At 34.2% G+C, this 24,329-nt stretch overlaps 1 long non-coding RNA gene across 1 annotated transcript; it reads left to right on the top strand.

The window, feature by feature from the left end:
• The first annotated feature begins 246 nt into the window (after positions 1-246).
• On the top strand, positions 247-18,773 carry LOC117127202. Its single transcript, XR_004450023.1, has 2 exons — positions 247-395; positions 8,393-18,773. It is a non-coding gene; the product is annotated as an uncharacterized LOC117127202 (long non-coding RNA).
• Positions 18,774-24,329: the final 5,556 nt, after the last annotated feature.

Below are 24,329 nucleotides of genomic sequence, written 5' to 3'. Positions count from 1 at the left end.
TGGGATAAATAAAGAAAAAAATGTGAGGGAATCAAAAGAGGTTCATCCATTCTTAAATTAAGGAACAAGGTTTTATGACAAAGTAGTACTGGTTTGTTGAAGACTGAGAAGTGAATAGGAAGAGATGAATATAGTACATTTTTGATGAGTAAGAACACTATGAAGACGATGAATCGACGGATTAGTGATAGGGTCATTGATATTGTGGTCCAGGAGATGAGCTAGTGAGAGATACCAACCAAAAAAATAGAAAACGTCTATGACGAAAAAAATATTTATGCGTTTAAATCTTTTTGGTGTTAAAAAGATGAGAAGAGTTTACGAAGTGTTATAATGTGGAGGTTTTTAAGTATCTACTGGCTGAAACTTTTTCGTTGATATTAAAAATCTCATATGTGGGAACCGAAATTCGCACTGTCGATTTCCGTTTAAATAAGGAAACTAAGAAAATCCTAGTTTCCCAGAGGACCCGGATATCTGTTAATTACCACACGTCAAGCAATCAGAACACGAGAATAACAACGATAAAAATAAGAAATCGAAAAGAGAGCAAAGTAGATCTTATTCCGAATCTGCGTATGAGCGTTACAACAAGGTATAAGCCTGGGCTCGAGAGCTGTCGGCGAGATTCCTAGTTCTAGCAACCCTAAGACGGCTAAACCTAATTGAGTCGCAGCTCGAAATAACAAAAACGGAAAGTTGCCTAAATCGCTCTAAGTGCTAAGTTTGCTCTGAAAAAGTTCTCCCTCTTGCTCCTCGCCTAGGACTCCTTATATACTAGCTCCAAGGTCGGTTTACGCTTTTACTCTTCTGCCCTTAAGCCGTCATAGCATAAAAATGGAGATATTCCATTTTTCCGATCTTCACAATTATCTTCAAAACTTCTGTATTTATCCGCGGAAACTTGACATTTATCCTTCCTTGTAGACCAAGCGTAAACCAGGCTGTGGTTTACGGGCTTTTGATTAGGAAAATCGTAGGATGGGCCTCGAGTCGTGTTTTAGGTCCTTTTGGGCCGTCTTCCGACTCGACACGTTTACTACGAGTTTTCCGCGGTTTCTAATCCGCGAAGTTTGATCGATGAATTAGAATGGCGGGAAACATGGACTGAGCTTGCTACGGTCTTCGGGAGATAGCATTCGAATGACGAGAATGCGAACTGGGTCGTATTGACGTTCGGAAAGGTTCAATCGCTACACAGCGACCAAACTTTGGCTCGAGCCCGGTCGCTTCGTAGCGACCGAGCGGGACGAGCGCTCGGTCGCTACGTAGCGACCGAGCTTGGCTGAGCTCGTCGCTACGTAGCGACCGAGCGGGACGATCGCTCGGTCGCTACGTAGCGACCGAGCTTTGGCTTGAGCTCGGTCGCTACGTAGCGACCGAGCGGGACGATCGCTCGGTCGATACGTAGCGACCGAGCTTTGGCTCGAGCTCGGTCGCTACGTAGCGACCGAGCTTTGGCTCGAGCTCGGTCGCTACGTAGCGACCGAGCGGGAACGATCGCTCGGTCGCTACGTAGCGACCGAGCTTTGGTCGAGCTCGGTCGCTACGTAGCGACCGAGCGGGACGATCGCTCGGTCGCTACGTAGCGACCGAGCTTTGGCTCGCTCGGTCGCTACGTAGCGACCGAGCTTTGGCTCGAGCTCGGTCGCTACGTAGCGACCGAGCTTTGGCTCGAGCTCGGTCGCTACGTAGCGACCGAGCGGGACGATCGCTCGGTCGCTACGTAGCGACCGAGCTTGGCTGAGCTCGGTCGCTACGTAGCGACCGAGCTTGGCTCGAGCTCGGTCGCTACGTAGCGACCGAGCGAGGTCGCTACGTAGCGACCGAGCTTGGCTCGAGCTCGGTCGCTACGTAGCGACCGAGCTGTGTGCATGCTTGGTTGCCGCGTATCGATCGAGCTTGGCTTGTCCGCGGTCTGATTTCCATACTCGAGTTTGTCCGCGGCCGATTTGGATACATGTCCGTTGCCTTCGGACAATCGGTATTTCGTGGTTCGATTGAGATTTGGACGATATTTTACTGCAAGGCTCTTCGTAAAGATATCTTTACGAAGATTACTTTTCGTAAAAACGTTTATGCTGATTTTTACGGACTTTCAGACATTGATTCCGTCGCGACCGATTTTGACCCCAACAGTTAGCCCCCCAGCTCGTTAGAACCATGAGCTTCTAGCGTGAGGTTCTAGCGAGTGGCTTGGCAAGTTAGGTGAGTTAGGCGGAATTAATGGTTGAAAAGGTCTGTGGTAAGTGATCTTCTCGCTCTCCTAAAAGTAGAAAGCGCGATAAGATTGGGGCTGCGCCTTATGACGGCTGCCTACGTACCCTTGTTGAAGGGATCAAGCCTTTCGTAGTTCGTCTTGGAGTTAAGGTTCTTATGACTTGTTTTCCAGTAGGACCTTTATGGTCTAGTTTTTATGTAGCGGTTATAAGGCGTGTTGCTGCCGATGGCATTTTGTATGGGTGTAGATGGAAGGCTACGAGTTGTCGTCTCGTAATCTAACTCTGTGTGAATTGCCATATCCATAATCTGTTTCGAGAGTTTTCCGCAGTGTGTAAACTTGCGGGATTTTCTGAAGACGTTCGAACATTGGCAAAGAGACAAATTTTGGGATCTCGTATCAGAGTGTTTGATACTATGCCTAGAGATGTTAGAGACCAGTGCGCTGGGTTTAGGGCAAGACCTAGGTTTACTTTCGGTTTAAGGATTGTGCGGTGACTGGCCGGCTATCGTTTTTCCTGTTGCGATTTCTTCCTGATTCGTATCGATTTAAAGTCCGCGATAGGTTCTCGGCTTATACGACTTGTTTGATACGAATCGAGCATCTCTCCGGAGACCGGAAGTGCTGGACCAAAATTTCGGATTTCTTTTATAGCGCTATTATCCTTGTGTCGGATGTAAGAGAGTCATCTTCGTGAGATGGCTATGTCTGTTTAGGACGTTGAGAGTTTGTTGTGATCAGCAACAAACTTAATGGTAAAAAATACCGTTTCGAGTCTTCGCGAAGAATATTTTTTGAGAAGATGTTAATGCGTATGACTGTTTGGTCTTCCATGAAGGTATTTTTATCGAGGAAGGAAATTTCGTCGAAGAACTAATCTTCAGGCGTCTGCGACGTCTCGCGATGCTGAAGATTTGTTATTCTTTCGTATGCCACGTTTCGTGCTTGAAATGTTCGCGGGCTTGAAGATATTTCGCGATGTTGCAAGGGTTTAGTCTTAGCCATGCGTTTGAAAAACATTCTAGTTTGACTACGAATGTTCGCAGCCAAAATTGTTGTTCATGTTTGGATGCTAATATTTGCGATCGAGGAATTATGACTGAGGTGTCGTGTAAATTTGTCCATGGGAACAAGCGTTTTCCTTCATAGTGCTTTGTGAAGTGTTGGCCTTCCGAGATGTATTTCGTGCATTTTTTAGGATGTTTCGTATAGCTCTGAAGCTTTGTTACGAATTTTTTCCTTACATGTCGCGTATTATGGTTAAAACGTTGCGGGCTTAAAGTGAATTGTGGAGCGTATTGAACTTGGTCAATTTTTGAAAAGTTTAGATTTTCCGTTAACCGTTTGGTTGTTAGGACTTAGTTTCGTTACGAAGAATTTACCATATGATTTCCGACTGTGGGCTATACGATAATTTATCATATCATATCACCGATTTTACGAAGGTCGTAAATCAGTGATATGTATACATATGTCAAAGTAGCATTTTTTCTGCGGGTTTTACGAGAAACGTTCCCGCTGTGATTTTGATCTTAGGTGAAAGTTGCTTGGAGTTACTCATGGAGTATTACCGAAGTTTATATCAATACGATCTAGTCGCGGAACGTTTTTCATAGGTTTTTCGAGAGGATTCTCATGACACATTCGTTTCTTGAACGAATTGGTCAACCAGAGGTGGATCTAGCTAACCATCGGGAGGAAAGTGATCCTTTTAATGTGCACGATGCTACATATATTCTCGAGTTTTCTTTGTCGCAAATGTTTTCGATGCTTTTCCGTGACTTACTTGGTACAACGGAAACTGAAAGAAATGCTTTGGTGATTGAAGATTTCTCGTAGAAATTTTTAAAACGAAACTGGCTTTCTAAAGCCGGAAAAGGCTTCAATACTTTGGCTAATCGTCAAGTTTCAGTTTGATATTGGTCTAAGTTTTCTGTACGCATGATTGCGACAAGAAATGATGTATAGTTTTTGAGATTATGTTCATGATCGTCTGGATATGTTGCTAGCGTTTAGACGAATATTAAGATTGTCGTTTGCCTATTCTTGACGATTTGCAGAAGTTTTTTGAAGTTTGGGAGTATACGAGTATAGTATACGTACCTACTCCCCCTTTTTTTTTTTTTACGAAAGAAAACGGTTGAACCGATACTTTGAAGGGTTGTGTACGTTTCCTCTTCTGATGTTTGGAATGATCGATAATTCGGAGCGATTTATAGACGACGCTTGGACTGTGATTTGGTTGTTTCCACGTTGACGACTTGGGATATGTCGGTTCCGAGAAAATTGCCAGAAACGAATCGGTTTTAAGACGACGTTCATGTCTCTAACTTTTTCTCTTTTTAGGAAGCGAGCATGATATGCGTGGCGATCGTTTCTCGACTTTCGGAGAGTTTAGATCGGTTTGCAAGATCTGGATGAACAATTATGGAACAATATAACGAGACAGGAAAAATCGCCTAAGACTTATTTCGCTAGACTATCCACCTAGGTTTTAAGTTCCCTAAAGTTCTACGGCAGTCTCTTAGGCGTTTCTATTTCTTAGTTATTTTCTACGAAATTCCAAGCCTGATTTCAAGTCGGGAATACCTTAGTTCTCTCGTAGATCTGGGTTAGCCTCTTCTCTGTTTTGCTTGCTCATTTGCCCTTACTCTTTTCGTGTCTGTCTGCTCATTTCGAATAGCAAGAATATTGATTCTTCCTGGATATCTATGCTTTCCTGGCCGCGTTTAGGCAGCTACCAATTTTCTCGATTTTCGTGATCCATGTTTCGATCTTAATATCATTGGATTTACGAAAATGAATGAGCATATTGGCGAAAAAATCGAGTTGTGAGAGGAAGGATTGGGAGATCGTGGAGAGAGGCGGATGGGCGAATTCTGATTCTCGGATTTTGCTCCATCGCTTCCCTTATCAGAGATTCTTTTTCTACGATTGTTGTTAGAATTTTGAAGGTTGTCAAATGTTGCTTATTTTAGTTTTACGAAAGTTTTTCCGAAAAAATAATAGCGATCGACTCGTTCGCAGGTTGGTCACTACGTAGCGACCGACCGAGTGGCTAGGTCGCTCGATACGTAGTGACCGACCGAGTGGCTTGGTTGCTCAATACGTAGCGACTGACAGAGTGGCTTGGTCGCTCAATACGTAGCGATCGACCGAGTGGCTAGGTCGCTCAATACGTAGAGACCGATCGAGTGGCTAGGTCGCTCAATACGTAGCGACCGACCGAGTGTCTTGGTCGCTCAATACGTAGCGACCGACTGAGAGTCTTCGTCACTCAATACGTAGTGACCGACGAAGTGTCTTGGTCGCTCAATACGTAGCGACCGATCGAGAGTAATCACTCAATACATAGCGACCGACGGAGTGTCTTCCTCGCTCAATACGTAGAGACCGATCGAGTGGCTAGGTCGCTCAATACGTAGCGACCGACCGAGTGTCTTGGTCGCTCAATACGTAGCGACCGACTGAGTGTCTTCGTCACTCAATACGTAGTGACCGAAGGAGTGTCTTGGTCGCTCAATACGTAGCGACCGATCGAGTGGCTAGGTCACTCAATACGTAGCGACCAACTGAGAGTCTTCGTCACTCAATACGTAGCGACCGACGGAATGGCTAGGTCGCTCAATACATAGTGAGTGACCGAGTGTCTTGGTCGCTCAATACGTAGCGACCGACTGAGAGTCTTCGTCACTCAATACGTAGTGACCGACGAAGTGTCTTGGTCGCTCAATACGTAGCGACCGATCGAGAGTCAGCACTCAATACATAGCGACCGACGGAGTGTCTTCCTCGCTCAATACGTAGCGACCGATCGAGTAGCTAGGTCGCTCAATACGTAGCGACCGACCGAGTGTCTTGGTCGCTCAATACGTAGCGACCGACTGAGTGTCTTCGTCACTCAATACGTAGTGACCGACGGAGTGTCTTGGTCGCTCAATACGTAGCGACCGATCGAGTGGCTAGGTCACTCAATACGTAGCGACCGACTGAGAGTCTTCATCGCTCAATACGTAGCGACCGACGGAATGACTAGGTCGCTCAATACATAGTGAGTGACCGAGTGCCTTCGTCGCTCAATATGTAGCAACCGACCGATTGGCTTGGTCGCTCAATACGTAGCGAATGGTCGGACCAAGGCCAATCTACCCCCAGTTTTATCTGTACTTCCACAGTTTGGTCGTTACCGCGCGGTTCCAGGCCTATCGAGTGGCGTTGCGAAGTCGAGTCTTTTCCCGCGAACTTTAGTGGTTCCGCGGGGATGGATTGCTCGAGTCCTTGCCGTTAAGGTTTCAACCTGTTTGGTCAAGGTATTCACGAGCTTATCCTGTTCTTCCGACCTTTTCTCATAGGTGGCGAACATCTTTTTAAACTCCTCGAGCGTCGCGGCGTTGGCTTGTGCGTTGGCCGCGGATACGTCCGCTGCTGGAGAATGGAGATCGGTGCCGCTGCCTCCGTTAAGAGGGGTTTGCACGTTATCCGCGTCGTTAGTTGACATGTCTGATTGAGAGTGTTGTGGCTTTTGCGGGTTAGATTGATCCGTAACCCCCCCTCCTTCTAGCGCCAAACTGTGGGAACCGAAATTCGCACTGTCGATTTCCGTTTAAATAAGGAAACTAAGAAAACCCTAGTTTCCCAGAGGACCCGGATATCTGTTAATTACCACACGTCAAGCAATCAGAACACGAGAATAACAACGATAAAAATAAGAAATCGAAAAGAGAGCAAAGTAGATCTTATTCCGAATTTGCGTATGAGCGTTACAACAAGGTATAAGCCTGGGCTCGAGAGCTGTCGGCGAGATTCCTAGTTCTAGCAACCCTAAGACGGCTAAACCTAATTGAGTCGCAGCTCGAAATAACAAAAACGGAAAGTTGCCTAAATCGCTCTAAGTGCTAAGTTTGCTCTGAAAAAGTTCTCCCTCTTGCTCCTCGCCTAGGACTCCTTATATACTAGCTCCAAGGTCGGTTTACGCTTTTACTCTTCTGCCCTTAAGCCGTCATAGCATAAAAATGGAGATATTCCATTTTTCCCGATCTTCACAATTATCTTCAAAACTTCTGTATTTATCCGCGGAAACTTGACATTTATCCTTCCTTGTAGACCAAGCGTAAACCAGGCTGTGGTTTACGGGCTTTTGATTAGGAAAATCGTAGGATGGGCCTCGAGTCGTGTTTTAGGTCCTTTTGGGCCGTCTTCCGACTCGACACGTTTACTACGAGTTTTCCGCGGTTTCTAATCCGCGAAGTTTGATCGATGAATTAGAATGGCGGGAAACATGGACTGAGCTTGCTACGGTCTTCGGGAGATAGCATTCGAAGGTTTTGACGAGAATGCAAGAACTGGTGCCGTATTGACGTTCGGAAAGGTTCAATCGCTACACAGCGACCAAACTTTGGCTCGAGCCCGGTCGCTACGTAGCGACCGAGCGGGACGATCGCTCGGTCGCTACGTAGCGACCGAGCGGGACGATCGCTCGGTCGCTACGTAGCGACCGAGCTTTGGCTCGAGCTCGGTCGCTACGTAGCGACCGAGCGGGACGATCGCTCGGTCGATACGTAGCGACCGAGCTTTGGCTCGAGCTCGGTCGCTACGTAGCGACCGAGCTTTGGCTCGAGCTCGGTCGCTACGTAGCGACCGAGCGGGACGATCGCTCGGTCGCTACGTAGCGACCGAGCTTTGGCTCGAGCTCGGTCGCTACGTAGCGACCGAGCGGGACGATCGCTCGGTCGCTACGTAGCGACCGAGCTTGGCTGAGTTCGGTCGCTACGTATACGTAGCGACCGAGCTTGGCTCGGGCTCGGTCGCTACGTAGCGACCGAGCGAGACGGATGCTCGGTCGCTACGTAGCGACCGAGCTTGGCTCGAGCTCGGTCGCTACGTAGCGACCGAGCTGTGTGCATGCTTGGTTGCCGCGTATCGATCGAGCTTGGCTTGTCCGCGGTCTGATTTCCATACTCGAGTTTGTCCGCGGCCGATTTGGATACATGTCCGTTGCCTTCGGACAATCGGTATTTCGTGGTTCGATTGAGATTTGGACGATATTTTACTGCAAGGCTCTTCGTAAAGATATCTTTACGAAGATTACTTTTCGTAAAAACGTTTATGCTGATTTTTACGGACTTTCAGACATTGATTCCGTCGCGACCGATTTTGACCCCAACATCATAGATCCGAAAACTAATCCTTTTTTATCTAAGGGATTTATTTTAGTTTGTTTCGTATATATGGAATCTTTAATTTCATCTTTCTTATGTTTTTTTTTATTTGGTAACTAGCCACCAACCTTTCCTAGAAAGTTTTGAACATCACAACCTTTTTAATCTGCTTTTTAGGTTAATTATAGCGTATACTTATTTCTATATCCCAAAAAGAATATATCTAGATGAAAAAGAGCTTAAAATTATATTTTCACATATATAATGCCACATATAAATAAGATGCATGTATGCATAAATGATTAATGTACGAGCATAACTCAAACTTTTAAACCATACAACGAAAATGCACTTCTTTTGCTGATCTGTCACTGTTAGATTGGTCGTTGTTCAATACAGAAATAACAAATAAATCATTTTACGAACATTCTATCATTACAGAATAATAATCTAAATCTCATTTCCTTTGAATATTATATCATTATAGAATATTCTATCATTACGAATATTATATAATTATAGAATAATAGTCTAATTCCCCCTTACATTGCATTCTCTCATTATTGTAATTTAGTCATTATAAATCATTATAGAATAATAGTCTAATTCCCCCTTTAGAATTCTAAAAAATACCCACTATGTAATGCCACATATAAATAAGATGCATTATGCATACATGGCTAATGTACGAGCATGACTCAGACTTTTAAACTATACAAGCACGGAACACTTTGTTTGCTGATCAGTCACTGTTATACTTGTCATTGTTAAATACACAAACAGCAAATAAATCATTTTACGAATATTATATCATTATAGAATAATAGTCTAATTCCCCTTCCATTGCATTCTCTCATTGTTGTAATTTACCAAAATAATACATTACTAAATGAAAGGATATGAAATGCTCTATTAGTGAATCTGTATAAGCATTTGGCATGCAAGAAAAACATTGGTCAACTACGATCTTCTGAGTTCACAGAACATTATAACATAAAATTAAAAACGTGTATCCGTACTTGCAGAAAAAAACAAATCAAAAATATAATTTAATCTAGAGAACCTTATAAAAAACTTAAATATTGAATAAATATATAAAAATGATATCTTGTAACACAAAATATTATGGATAAGTTTCAACGTTGGCTTAATAGTTTACTTTAATTATATAATTCATGATACAAATTACCAATCTTTTTTTTGGAATCTCATATCACCAATCCCATAACTAAATATATAAAGACAACAACATTAATTAAAATATGAAAACATTAAATCAAGTTTATTCACATGGTTTAGGTTTGCCATCATCACAATGTCCAGGTCCCGCAGGATCAGAAGATGAAGCACCACAGTCTTTTCCTAACCACTGTGAATCCTTACCGAATAAGCAAGAAGACAAATGTACAAACGCTTGGTGCCTCTGCTTTAACTCCTCGATACTCAAGCCTTCCACATGAATATTCCACCACTTTTTGTCTAACTTTTTTTCAATTACAAATTCTTTCAGTTTCTTTTCCTTCTCTTTCTCCATCTCTAGCTCCTTAGCGAGATCATAATTCTTTTCCATGAGGTTCTAGATCCTGATTGTTTTATTTTTGGTAGGTGAAATGAAACCATCAGGGTCCCCAATACATATATATATATATAGGTAAAAAGAGATATATGGAAGGATGGTACATTGTTTTTAGACATTTAATATTCATGAAAAGAGTATTTTGACTAATTTACATATTTGACTGGTAAACTGGCAGTCACTTTAATATATATAGAAACTCTTTAGTCATTATTATAAAGTTATAGTCAATAAATTACTATGGAAAATTAGTAATTCAATTGGTGAAAATTGTAAGAGCATATTTACAATTTTAATACAATGAGAATTTGTCAAACTCAAAAAATATATTGTTATTTCTATATAACTTAAATATCAACTGATTTATGATTTAAAATTAAAAATAAATCTGTGAGAGAATTATTTCGTAGGATTTTAATGAATTAAAGATTATCATTTATAAATTTCATCGCATTTTTTTTATTTTCGTTTATATTTTTGAACTTTTGAATGGTGCCAATGACATCAACACACATACACAGAATTTTAAAAATCATGAATATGTAATTCCATATTAAACATAAAATCACATACAGTGAGACGATAAAATTTAAATACTCAGTTAGAAGCAAGAAAATTGTGGGATAAATAAAGAAAAAAATGTGAGGGAATTAAAAGAGGTTCATCCATTCTTAAATTAAGGAACAAGGTTTTATGACAAAGTAGTACTGGTTTGTTGAAGACTGAGAAGTGAATAGGAAGAGATGAATATAGTACATTTTTGATGAGTAAGAACACTATGAAGACGATGAATCGACGGATTAGTGATAGGGTCATTGATATTGTGGTCCAGGAGATGAGCTAGTGAGAGATACCAACCAAAAAAATAGAAAACGTCTATGACGAAAAAAATATTTATGCGTTTAAATCTTTTTGGTGTTAAAAAGATGAGAAGAGTTTACGAAGTGTTATAATGTGGAGGTTTTTAAGTATCTACTGGCTGAAACTTTTTCGTTGATATTAAAAATCTCATAGATCCGAAAACTAATCTTTTTTTATCTAAGGGATTTATTTTAGTTTGTTTCGTATATATGGAATCTTTAATTTCATCTTTCTTATGTTTTTTTTTTATTTGGTAACTAGCCACCAACCTTTCCTAGAAAGTTTTGAACATCTCAACCTTTTTAATCTGCTTTTTAGGTTAATTATAGCGTATACTTATTTCTATATCCCAAAAAGAATATATCTAGATGAAAAAGAGCTTAAAATTATATTTTCACATATATAATGCCACATATAAATAAGATGCATGTATGCATAAATGATTAATGTACGAGCATAACTCAAACTTTTAAACCATACAACGAAAATGCACTTCTTTTGCTGATCTGTCACTGTTAGATTGGTCGTTGTTCAATACAGAAATAACAAATAAATCATTTTACGAACATTCTATCATTACAGAATAATAATCTAAATCTCATTTCCTTTGAATATTATATCATTATAGAATATTCTATCATTACGAATATTATATAATTATAGAATAATAGTCTAATTCCCCCTTACATTGCATTCTCTCATTATTGTAATTTAGTCATTATAAATCATTATAGAATAATAGTCTAATTCCCCCTTTAGAATTCTAAAAAATACCCACTATGTAATGCCACATATAAATAAGATGCATTATGCATACATGGCTAATGTACGAGCATGACTCAGACTTTTAAACTATACAAGCACAGAACACTTCGTTTGCTGATCATTCACTGTTATACTTGTCATTGTTAAATACACAAACAGAAAATAAATTATTTTACGAATATTATATCATTATAGAATAATAGTCTAATTCCCCCTTCCATTGCATTCTCTCATTGTTGTAATTTACCAAAATAATACATTACTAAATCAAAGGATATGTAATGCTCTATTAGTGAATCTGTATAAGCATTTGGCATGCAAGAAAAACATTGGTCAACTACGATCTTCTGAGTTCATAGAACATCATAACATAAAATTAAAAACTTGTGTCCGTACGTGCAGAAAAAGGTAAATCCAAAATATAATTTAATCTAGAGAACCTTATAAAAACTTAAATATTTAATAAATATATAAAAATGATATATTGTAACACAAAATATTATGGATAAGTTTTAACGTTGGCTTAATAGTTTACTTTAATTATATAATTCATGATACAAATTACCAATCTTTTTTTTGGAATCTCATATCACCAATCCCATAACTAAATATATAAAGACAACAACATTAATTAAAATATGAAAACATTAAATCATGTTTATTCACATGGTTTAGGTTTGTCATCATCACAATGTCCACGTCCCGCAGGATCAGAAGATGAACCACCACCGTCTTTTCCCAACCAGTGTGAATCCTTACCGAATAAGCAAGAAGACAAATGTACAAACGCTTGGTGCCTCTGCTTTAACTCTTCGATACTCAAGCCTTCCACAGGAATATTCCACCACTTTTTGTCTAACTTATTTTCCATTACAAATTCCCTCAGTTTATTTTCCTTCTCTTTCTCCATCTCTAACTCCTTAGCGAGATCATAATTCTTTTCCATGAGGTTCTAGATCCTGAGTGTTTTATTTTTGGTAGGTGAAATGAAACCATCGGGATCCCCAATACAAATATATATAGGTAAAAAGATATATATGAAAGGATGGTACATTGTTTTTAGACATTTAATGTTCATGAAAAGAGTATTTTGACTAATTTACATATTTGACTGGTAAACTGGCAGTCACTTTAATATATATAGAAACTCTTTAGTCATTATTGTAAAGTTATAGTCAATAAATTACTATGGAAAATTGGTAATTCAATTGGTGAAAATCGTAAGAGCATATTTACAATTTTAATACAATGAGAATTTGTCAAACTCAAAATATATATTGTTATTTCTATATAACTTAATTATCATCTGATTTATGATTTAAAATTAAAAAATAAATCTGTGAGAGAATTATTTCGTAGGATTTTAATGAATTAAAGATTATCATTTATAAATTTCATCGCATTTTTTTTATTTTCGTTTATATTTTTGAACTTTTGAGTGGTGCCATTCAAATCAACACACATACACAGAAATTTAAAAATCATGAATATGTAATTCCAGATTAAACATAAAATCACATACAGTGAAACGAGAAAATTTAAATATTCAGTAAGAAGCAAGAAAATTGTGGAATAAATAAAGAAAAAAATGTGAGGGAATCAAAAGAGGTTCATGCATTCTTAAATTAAGGAACAAGGTTTTATGATAGAGTTGTACTGGTTTGTTGAAGACTGAGAAGTGAATAGGAAGAGATGAATATAGTACATCTTTGATGAGTAAGAACAGTATGAAGACGATGAATCGACGGATTAGTGATAGGGTCATTGATATTGTGGTCCAGGAGATGAGCTAGTGAGAGATACCAACCAAAATAAATAGAAAACGTCTATGACGAAAAAAATATTTATTCGTTTAAATCTTTTTGGTGTTAAAAAGATGAGAAGAGTTTGCGAAGTGTTATAATGTGGAGGTTTTTAAGTATCTACTGGCTGTAATTTTTTCGTTGATATTAAAAATCTCATAGACCCGAAAACTAATCCTTTTTTATCTAAGGGATTTATTTTAGTTCGTTTCGTATATATGGAATCTTTAATTTCATCTTTCTTATGTTTTTTATTTATTTGGTAACTAGCCACCAACCTTTCCTAGAAAGTTTTGAACATCACAACCTTTTTAATCTGCTTTTTAAGTTAATTATAGCGTATACTTATTTCTATATCCCAAAAGGAATATATCTAGATGCAAAAGAGCTTAAAATTATATTTTCACATATATAATGCCACATATAAATAAGATGCATGTATGCATAAATGATTAATGTACGAGCATAACTCAAACTTTTAAACCAAACAACGAAAATGCACTTCTTTTGCTGATATGTCACTGTTAGATTGGTCGTTGTTCAATACAGAAACAACAAATAAATCATTTTACGAACATTCTACCATTACAGAATAATAATCTAAATCTCATTTTCTTTGAATATTATATCATTATAGAATATTCTATCATTACGAATATTATATCATTATAGAATAATAGTCTAATTCCCCCTTACATTGCATTCTCTCATTGTTGTAATTTAGTTATTATAAATCATTATAGAATAATAGTCTAATTCCCCCTTTAGAATTCTAAAAAATACCCACTATGTAATGCCACATATAAATAAGATGCATTATGCATACATGGCTAATGTACGAGCATGACTCAGACTTTTAAACTATACAAGCACAGAGCACTTCGTTTGCTGATCAGTCACTGTTATACTTGTCATTGTTAAATACACAAACAGCAAATAAATCATTTTACGAATATTATATCATTATAGAATAATAGTCTAATTCCCCCTTTCATTGCATTCTCTCATTGTTGTAATTTACCAAAATAATACATTACAAATGAAAGGATATGTAATGCTCTATTAGTGAATCTGTATAAGCATTTGGCATGCAAGAAAAACATTGGTCAACTACGATCTTCTGAGTTCATAGAACATCATAACATAAAATTAAAAACTTGTGTCCGTACTTGCAGAAAAAGGAAATCCAAAATATAATTTAATCTAGAGAACCTTATAAAAAACTTAAATATTTAATAAATATATTAAAATGATATCTTGTAACACAAAATATTATGGATAAGTTTCAACGTTGGCTTAGTAGTTTACTTTAATTATATTATTCATGATACAAATTACCAATCTTTTTTTTGGAATCTCATATCACCAATCCCATAACTAAATATATAAAGACAACAACATTAATTAAAATATGAAAACATTAAATCAAGTTTATTCACATGGTTTAGGTTTGCCATCATCACAATGTCCACGTCCTGCAGGATCAGATAATGAACCACCACCGTCTTTTCCCAACCAGTGTGAATCCTTACCGAATAAGCAAGTAGACAAATGTACAAACGCTTGGTGCCTCTGCTTTAACTCCTCGATACTCAAGCCTTCCACAGGAATATTCCACCACATTTTGATCTAACTTATTTTCAATTACAAATTCCTTCAGTTTCTTTTCCTTCTCTTTCTCCATCTCTAACTCCTTAGCGAGATCATAATTCTTTTCCATGAGGTTCTAGATCCTGAGTGTTTTATTTTTGGTAGGTGAAATGAAACCATCAGGGCCCCCAATACATATATATATATATATATATATAGGTAAAAAGAGATATATGGAAGGATGGTATATTGTTTTTAGACATTTAATGTTCATGAAAAGAGTATTTTGACTAATTTACATATTTAACTGGTAAACTGACAGTCACTTTAATATATATAGAAACTCTTTAGTCATTATTGTAAAGTTATAGTCAATAAATTACTATGGAAAATTGGTAATTCAATTGGTGAAAATTATAAGAGCATATATACAATTTTAATACAATGAGAATTTGTCAAACTCAAAATATATATTGTTATTTCTATATAACTTAAATATCAACTGATTTATGATTTAAAATTAAAAAATAAATCTGTGAGAGAATTATTTCGTAGGATTTTAATGAATTAAAGATTATCATTTATAAATTTCATCGCATTTTTTTTATTATTTTCGTTTTATTTTTGAACTTTTGAGTGGTGCCAATCAAATCAACACACATACACAGAATTTTAAAAATCATGAATATGTAATTCCAGATTAAACATAAAATCACATACAGTGAGACGATAAAATTTAAATACTCAGTAAGAAGCAAGAAAATTGTGGGATAAAAAAAGAAAAAAATGTGAGGGAATCAAAAGAGGTTCATGCATTCTTAAATTAAGGAACAAGGTTTTATGACAGAGTAGTACTGGTTTGTTGAAGACTGAGAAGTGAATAGGAAGAGATGAATATAGTACATCTTTGATGAGTAAGAACAGTATGAAGACGATGAATCGACGGATTAGTGATAGGGTCAGTGATATGGTGGTCCATGAGATGAGCTAGTGAGAGATACCAACCAAAACAAATAGAAAACGTCTATGACGAAAAAAATATTTATGCGTTTAAATCTTTTTGGTGTTAAAAAGATGAGAAGAGTTTGCGAAGTGTTATAATGTGGAGGTTTTTAAGTATCTACTGGCTGCAATTTTTTCGTTGATATTAAAAATCTCATAGACCCGAAAACTAATCCTTTTTTATCTAAGGGATTTATTTTAGTTCGTTTCGTATATATGGAATCTTTAATTTCATCTTTCTCATGTTTTTTTTTAATTTGGTAACTAGCCACCAACCTTTCCTAGAAAGTTTTGAACATCACAACCTTTTTAATCTGCTTTTTAGGTTAATTATAGCGTATACTTATTTCTATATCCCAAAAGGAATATATCTAGATGCAAAAGAGCTTAAAATAATATTTTCACATATATAATGCCACATATAAATAAGATGCATGTATGCATAAATGATTAATGTACAAGCATAACTCAAACTTTTAAACCATACAACGAAAATGCACTTTTTTTGCTGATCTGTCACTGTTAGATTGGTCGTTCTTCAATACAGAAACAACAAATAAATCATTTTACGAACATTCTACTATTACAGAATAATAGTCTAAATCTCTTTTCCTTTGAATATTATATCATTATAGAATATTATATCTTTACGAATATTATATCATTATAGAATAATAGTCTAATTCCCCCTTCCATTGCATTCTCTCATTGTTATAATTTAGTCATTGTAAATCATTATAGAATAATAGTATAATTCTCCTTTTAGAATTCAAAAAATACCCAATATGTAATGCCACATATTAATAAGATGCATTATGCATACATGGCTAATGTACGAGCATGACTCAGACTTTTAAACCATACAAGCAAAATACACTTCTTTTGCTGATCAGTCACTGTTAGATTGGTCGTTGTTCAATACAGAAACAACAAATAAATCATTTTACGAACATTCTATCATTACAAAATAATAATCTAAATCTCATTTCCTTTGAATATTCTATCATTATAGAATATTCTATCATTACGAATATTATATCATTATAGAATAATAGTCTAATTCCCCCTTACATTGCATTCTCTCATTGTTGTAATTTAGTCATTATAAATCATTATAGAATAATAGTCTAATTCCCCCTTTAGAATTCTAAAAAATACCCACTATGTAATGCCACATATAAATAAGATGCATTATGCATACATGGCTAATGTACGAGCATGACTCAGACTTTTAAACTATACAAGCACAGAGCACTTCGTTTGCTGATCAGTCACTGTTATACTTGTCATTGTTAAATACACAAACAGCAAATAAATCATTTTACGAATATTATATCATTATAGAATGATAGTCCAATTCCCCCTTCCATTGCATTCTCTCATTGTTGTAATTTACCAAAATAATACATTACAAATGAAAGGATATGTAATGCTCTATTAGTGAATCTGTATAAGCATTTGGCATGCAAAAAAAACATTGGTCAACTACGATCTTCTGAGTTCATAGAACATCATAACATAAAATTAAAAACTTGTGTCCGTATTTGCAGAAAAAGGCAAATCCAAAATATAATTTAATCTAGAGAACCTTATAAAAAACTTAAATATTTAATAAATATATAAAAATGATATCTTGTAACACAAAATATTATGGATAAGTTTCAACGTTGGCTTAATAGTTTACTTTAATTATATAATTCATGATACAAATTACCAATCTTTTGTTTGGAATCTCATATCACCAATCCCATAACTAAATATATAAAGACAACAACATTAATTAAAATATGAAAACATTAAATCAAGTTTATTCACATGGTTTAGGTTTGCCATCATCACAATTTCCACGTCCCGCAGGATCAGAAGATGAACCACCACCGTCTTTTCCCAACCAGTGTGAATCCTTACCGAATAAGCAAGAAGACAAATGTACAAACGCTTGGTGCCTCTGCTTTAACTCCTCGATACTCCAGCCTTCCACATGAATATTCCACCACATTTTGTCTAATTTATTTTCAATTACAAATTCCTTCAGTTTCTTTTCCTTCTCTTTCTCCATCTCTAACTCCTTAGCGAGATCATAATTCTTTTCCATGAGGTTCTAGATCCTGAATGTTTTATTTTTGGTAGGTCAAATGAAACCATCAGGGCCCCCAATACATATATATAGGTAAAAAGAGATATATGGAAGGATGGTATATTGTTTTTAGACATTTAATGTTCATGAAAAGAGTATTTTGACTAATTTACATATTTGACTGGTAAACTGGCAGTCACTTTAATATATACTAGATTTTGACCCGCACGCCCGTGCGGATGTATTTTTAAAAAAAAATATGATGCTATTTGATTTTTATGTCACTATTTAGGGTTGGTAAAAAAACTCGAATTCGAAGAATTAAACCGATCACAATCCGAATAAGTAGTACTAAATCTGAACCGGAATTGATTAAATATCCGAATTATTCAAAATTTTGGTATTTGAAGAATTGAAATCTATCCGATCCGAACCGAAGTATTTTGGGTATCCAAAATAGATTTATATACTTATATATATTAATTATTTTTAGATTTAATATATATAAAAACATCCAGAATATATATGATGTAAATATATACAAATAATCAAACGTAAATACTTAAATATATGATGTAAACTTTTAAGTTCGCTTAAATGCTTGAAAATATGATGTAAACTTCTAAGTTCGCTTAAATACTTATATATATGATGTAAACTTTTAAGTTCGCTTAAATGCTTGAAAATATATACAAATAATCAAACATAAATATCTTAAATAGTTAAGATATACTCAAAACTCCAAAAATACTTAAATAATTATTAATTCTCTATCCAAATATTTAAACCAAATCTATTTAAATTGGTTATCCAAATCCGAACCAAATCCTCAAAGATCTGAACTGAACACAAAATCCCAAAAAGATCCGAAAATGAACTCGAACGCCCACCCCTAATCACTATTATATATATATATATATATATATATATATATATATATATATATATATATATATATATATATATATATATATATATATATTATATATGTGTCATCATAGGTTACAAAATATGTGTTATCATATAATTAATCATATTTTATATGTACCATCAAATAAATTTTCTTATAATTAATAATATTTTATACGTATAATCATATAAATAATCACATATATCATATTTTAAAATTTAATGTGAAGTATAAAAACCATAATTTAAGTTGGTGTTTGAAATTGGACTTTGTATTGTATTTTTCTTATATATATTGAAAATATTTTTATAATAGTTATTAGAAAAAATGTTAGCAAAAATCAAATTTTGAATATATATTTGAATGAATTTTTGATATAAATCAATTTTAAATTATTATTTTGATTTGAATATATTATATATCAAATAATATAGATCTATTATTTTTTAATATAATGTAATGGAATTCCAATTGTTAATAACATAAGCTCATTATTTTTTTCTCTAACTTACTACTATCGATGTTTCCAAACAATACTATTTTTTTAACTACTATCCATATTGCCAAACAATCTCAATGTGTACTTCAGTTTTAATAATATAGATAGAAACTCTTTAGTCATTATTGTAAAGTTATAGTAATTAAATTACTATGGAAAATTGGTAATTCAATTGGTGAAAATTGTAAGAGCATATTTACAATTTTAATACAATGAGAATTTGTCAAACTCAAAATATATATTGTTATTTCTATATAACTTAAATATCAACTGATTTATTATTTAAAATTAAAAAATAAATCTGTGAGAGAATTATTTCGTAGGATTTTAATGAATTAAAGATTATCATTTATAAATTTTATTGCATTTTTTTTATTTTCGTTTATATTTTTGAACTTTTGAGTGGTGCCAATCAAATCAACACACATACACAGAATTTTAAAAATCATGAATATGTAATTCCAGATTAAACATAAAATCACATACAGTGAGACGATAAAATTTAAATACTCAGTATGAAGCAAGAAAATTGTGGGATAAATAAAGAAAAAAATGTGAGGGAATCAAAAGAGGTTCATGCATTCTTAAATTAAGGAACAAGGTTTTATGACAGAGTAGTACTGGTTTGTTGAAGACTGAGAAGTGAATAGGAAGAAATGAATATAGTACATCTTTGATGAGTAAGAACAGTATAAAGACGATGAATCGACGGATTAGTGATAGGGTCATCGATATTGTAGTCCAGGAGATGAGCTAGTGAGAGATACCAACCAAAACAAATAGAAAACGTCTATGACGCAAAAAATATTTATGCGTTTAAATCTTTTTGGTGTTAAAAAGATGAGAAGAGTTTGCGAAGTGTTATAATGTGGAGGTTTTTAAGTATCTACTGGCTGAAATTTTTTCGTTGATATTAAAAATCTCATAGACCCGAAAACTAATCTTTTTTTATCTAAGGGATTTATTTTAGTTTGTTTCGTATATATGGAATCTTTAATTTCATCTTTCTTATGTTTTTTTTTATTTGGTAACTAGCCACCAACCTTTCCTAGAAAGTTTTGAATATCACAACCTTTTTAATCTGCTTTTTAGGTTAATTATAGCGTATACTTATTTCTATATCCCAAAAGGAATATATCTAGATGCAAAAGAGCTTAAAATAATATTTTCACATATATAATGCCACATATAAATAAGATGCATGTATGCATAAATGATTAATTTACAAGCATAACTCAAACTTTTAAACCATACAACGAAAATGCACTTTTTTTGCTGATCTGTCACTGTTAGATTGGTCGTTGTTCAATACAGAAACAACAAATAAATCATTTTACGAACATTATACCATTATAGAATAATAGTCTAAATCTACTTTCCTTTGAATATTATATCATTATAGAATATTATATCATTACGAATATTATATCATTATAGAATAATAGTCTAATTTTCCCTTCCATTGCATTCTCTCATTGTTGTAATTTAGTCATTATAAATCATTATAGAATAATAGTCTAATTCCCCTTTTAGAATTCTAAAAAATACCCAATATGTAATGCCACATATTAATAAGATGCATTATGCATACATGGCTAATGTACGAGCATGACTCAGACTTTTAAACCATACAAGCAAAAGACACTTCTTTTGCTGATCAGTCACTGTTAGATTGGTCGTTGTTCAATACAGAAACAACAAATAAATCATTTTACGAGCATTATATCATTACAGAATAATAATCTAAATCTCATTTCCTTTGAATATTATATCATTATAGAATATTCTATCATTACGAATATTATATCATTATAGAATAATAGTCTACTTCCCCCTTACATTGCATTCTCTCATTGTTGTAATTTATTCATTATAAATCATTATAGAATAATAGTCTAATTTCCTCTTTAGAATTCTAAAAAATACCCACTATGTAATGCCACATATAAATAAGATGCATTATGCATACATGGCGAATTTACGAGCATGACTCAGAATTTGAAACTATACAAGCACAAAGCACTTTGTTTGCTGATCAATCACTATTATACTTGTCATTGTTAAATACACAAACAGCAAATAAATCATTTTACGAATATTATATCATTATAGAATAACAGTCTAATTCCCCCTTCCATTGCATTCTCTCATTGTTGTAATTTACCAAAATAATACATTACTAAATGAAAGGATATGTAATGCTCTATTAGTGAATCTGTATAAGCATTTGGCATGCAAGAAAAACATTAGTCAACTACGATCTTCTGAGTTCATAGAACATCATAACATAAAATTAAAAACTTGTGTCCGTACTTGCAGAAAAAGGCAAATCCAAAATATAATTTAATCTAGAGAACCTTATAAAAAACTTAAATATTTAATAAATATATAAAAATGATATCTTGTAACACAAAATATTATGGATAAGTTTCAACGTTGGCTTAATAGTTTACTTTAATTATATTATTCATGATACAAATTACCAATCTTTTTTTTGGAATCTCATATCACCAATCCCATAACTAAATATATAAAGACAACAACATTAATTAAAATATGAAAACATTAAATCAAGTTTATTCACATGGTTTAGGTTTGCCATCATCACAATGTCCACGTCCCGCAGGATCAGAAGATGAAACACCACCGTCTTTTCCCAACCAGTGTGAATCATTACCGAATAAGCAAGAAGACAAATGTACAAACGCTTGGTGCCTCTGCTTTAACTCCTCGATACTCAAGCCTTCCACAGGAATATTCCACCACATTTTGTCTAACTTATTTTCAATTACAAATTCCTTCAGTTTCTTTTCCTTCTCTTTCTCCATCTCTAACTCCTTAGCGAGATCATAATTCTTTTCCATGAGGTTCTAGATCCTGAGTGTTTTATTTTTGGTAGGTGAAATGAAATCATCAGGGTCCCCAATACATATATATATATATAGGTAAAAAGAGATATATGGAAGGAGGGTATATTGTTTTTAGACATTTAATGTTCATGAAAAAAGTATTTTGACTAATTTACATATTTGACTGGTAAACTGGCAGTCACTTTAATATATATAGAAACTCTTTAGTCATTATTGTAAAGTTATAGTCAATAAATTACTATGGACAATTGGTAATTCAATTGGTGAAAATTGTAAGAGCATATTTACAATTTTAATACAATGAGAATTTGTCAAACTCAAAATATATATTGTTATTTCTATATAACTTAAATATCAACTGATTTATGATTTAAAATTAATAAATAGATATATGAGAGAAGTATTTCGTAGGATTTTAATGAATTAAAGATTATCATTGATAAATTTCATCGCATTTATTTTTATTTTCGTTTATATTTTTTAACTTTTGAGTGGTGCCAATCAAATAACCACACATACACAGAATTTTAAAAATTATGAATATGTAATTCAAGATTAAACAAAAAATCACATACAGTGAGACGATAAAATTTAAATACTCAGTAAGAAGCAAGAAAATTGTGGGATAAATAAAGAAAAAAATGTGAGGGAATCAAAAGAGGTTCATGCATTCTTAAATTAAGGAACAAGGTTTTATGACAGAGTAGTACTGGTTTGTTAAAGACTGAGAAGTGAATAGGAAGAGATGAATATAGTACATCTTTGATGAGTAAGAACAGTATGAAGACGATGAATCGACGGATTAGTGATAGGGTTATTGATATTGTGGTCCAGAATATGAACTAGTGAGAGATGCCAACCAAAACAAATAAAAAACGTCTATGACAAAAAAAATATTTATGCGTTTAAATCTTTTTGGTGTTAAAATATGAGAAGAGTTTGCAAAGTGTTATAATGTGGAGGTTTTTAAGTATCTACAGGCTGAAATTTTTTCGTTGATATTAAAAATCTCATAGACCCGAAAACTAATCCTTTTTTATCTAGGGATTTATTTTAGTTCGTTTCGTATATATGGAATCTTTAATTTCATCTTTCTTATGTTTTTTTTATTTGGTAACTAGCCACCAACCTTTCCTAGTAAGTTTTGAACATCACAACCTTTTTAATCTGCTTTTTAGGTTAATTATAGTGTATACTTATTTCTATATCCCAAAAGGAATATATCTAGATGCAAAAGAGCTTAAAATAATATTTTCACATATATAATGCCACATATAAATAAGATACATGTATGCATAAATGATTAATGTACGAGCATAACTCAAACTTTTAAACCATACAACGAAAATGCACTTCTTTTGATGATCTGTCACTGTTAGATTGGTCGTTGTTCAATACAGAAACAACAAATAAATCATTTTACGAACATTCTACCATTATAGAATAATAGTCTAAATCTCCTTTCCTTTGAATATTATATCATTATAGAATATTATATCATTACGAATATTATGTCACTATAGAATAATAGTCTAATTTTCCCTTCCATTGCATTCTCTCATTGTTGAAATTTAGTCATTATAAATCATTATAGAATTATAGTCTAACTCCCCCTTTAGAATTCTAAAAAATACCCAATATGTAATGCCACATATTAATAAGATGCATTATGCATACATGGCTAATATACGAGCATGACTCAGACTTTTAAACTATACAAGCAAAATGCACTTCTTTTGCTGATCAGTCACTGTTAGATTGGTCGTTGTTCAATACAGAAACAACAAATAATTCATTTTACGAACATTCTGTCATTACAGAATAATAATCTAAATCTCATTTCCTTTGAATATTATATCATTATAGAATATTCTATCATTACAAATATTATATCATTATAGAATAATAGTCTAATTCTCCCTTACATTGCATTTTCTCATTGTCGTAATTTAGTCATTATAAATCATTATAGAATAATAGTCTAATTCCCCCTTTAGA

This window comes from Brassica rapa, chromosome A08 (assembly GCF_000309985.2).
Source record: "Brassica rapa cultivar Chiifu-401-42 chromosome A08, CAAS_Brap_v3.01, whole genome shotgun sequence".
Classification (NCBI taxonomy): domain Eukaryota; kingdom Viridiplantae; phylum Streptophyta; class Magnoliopsida; order Brassicales; family Brassicaceae; genus Brassica; species Brassica rapa.
Note: the sequence above shows the minus strand (reverse complement) of the source record. Positions and strands in the feature narration are given on the sequence as shown.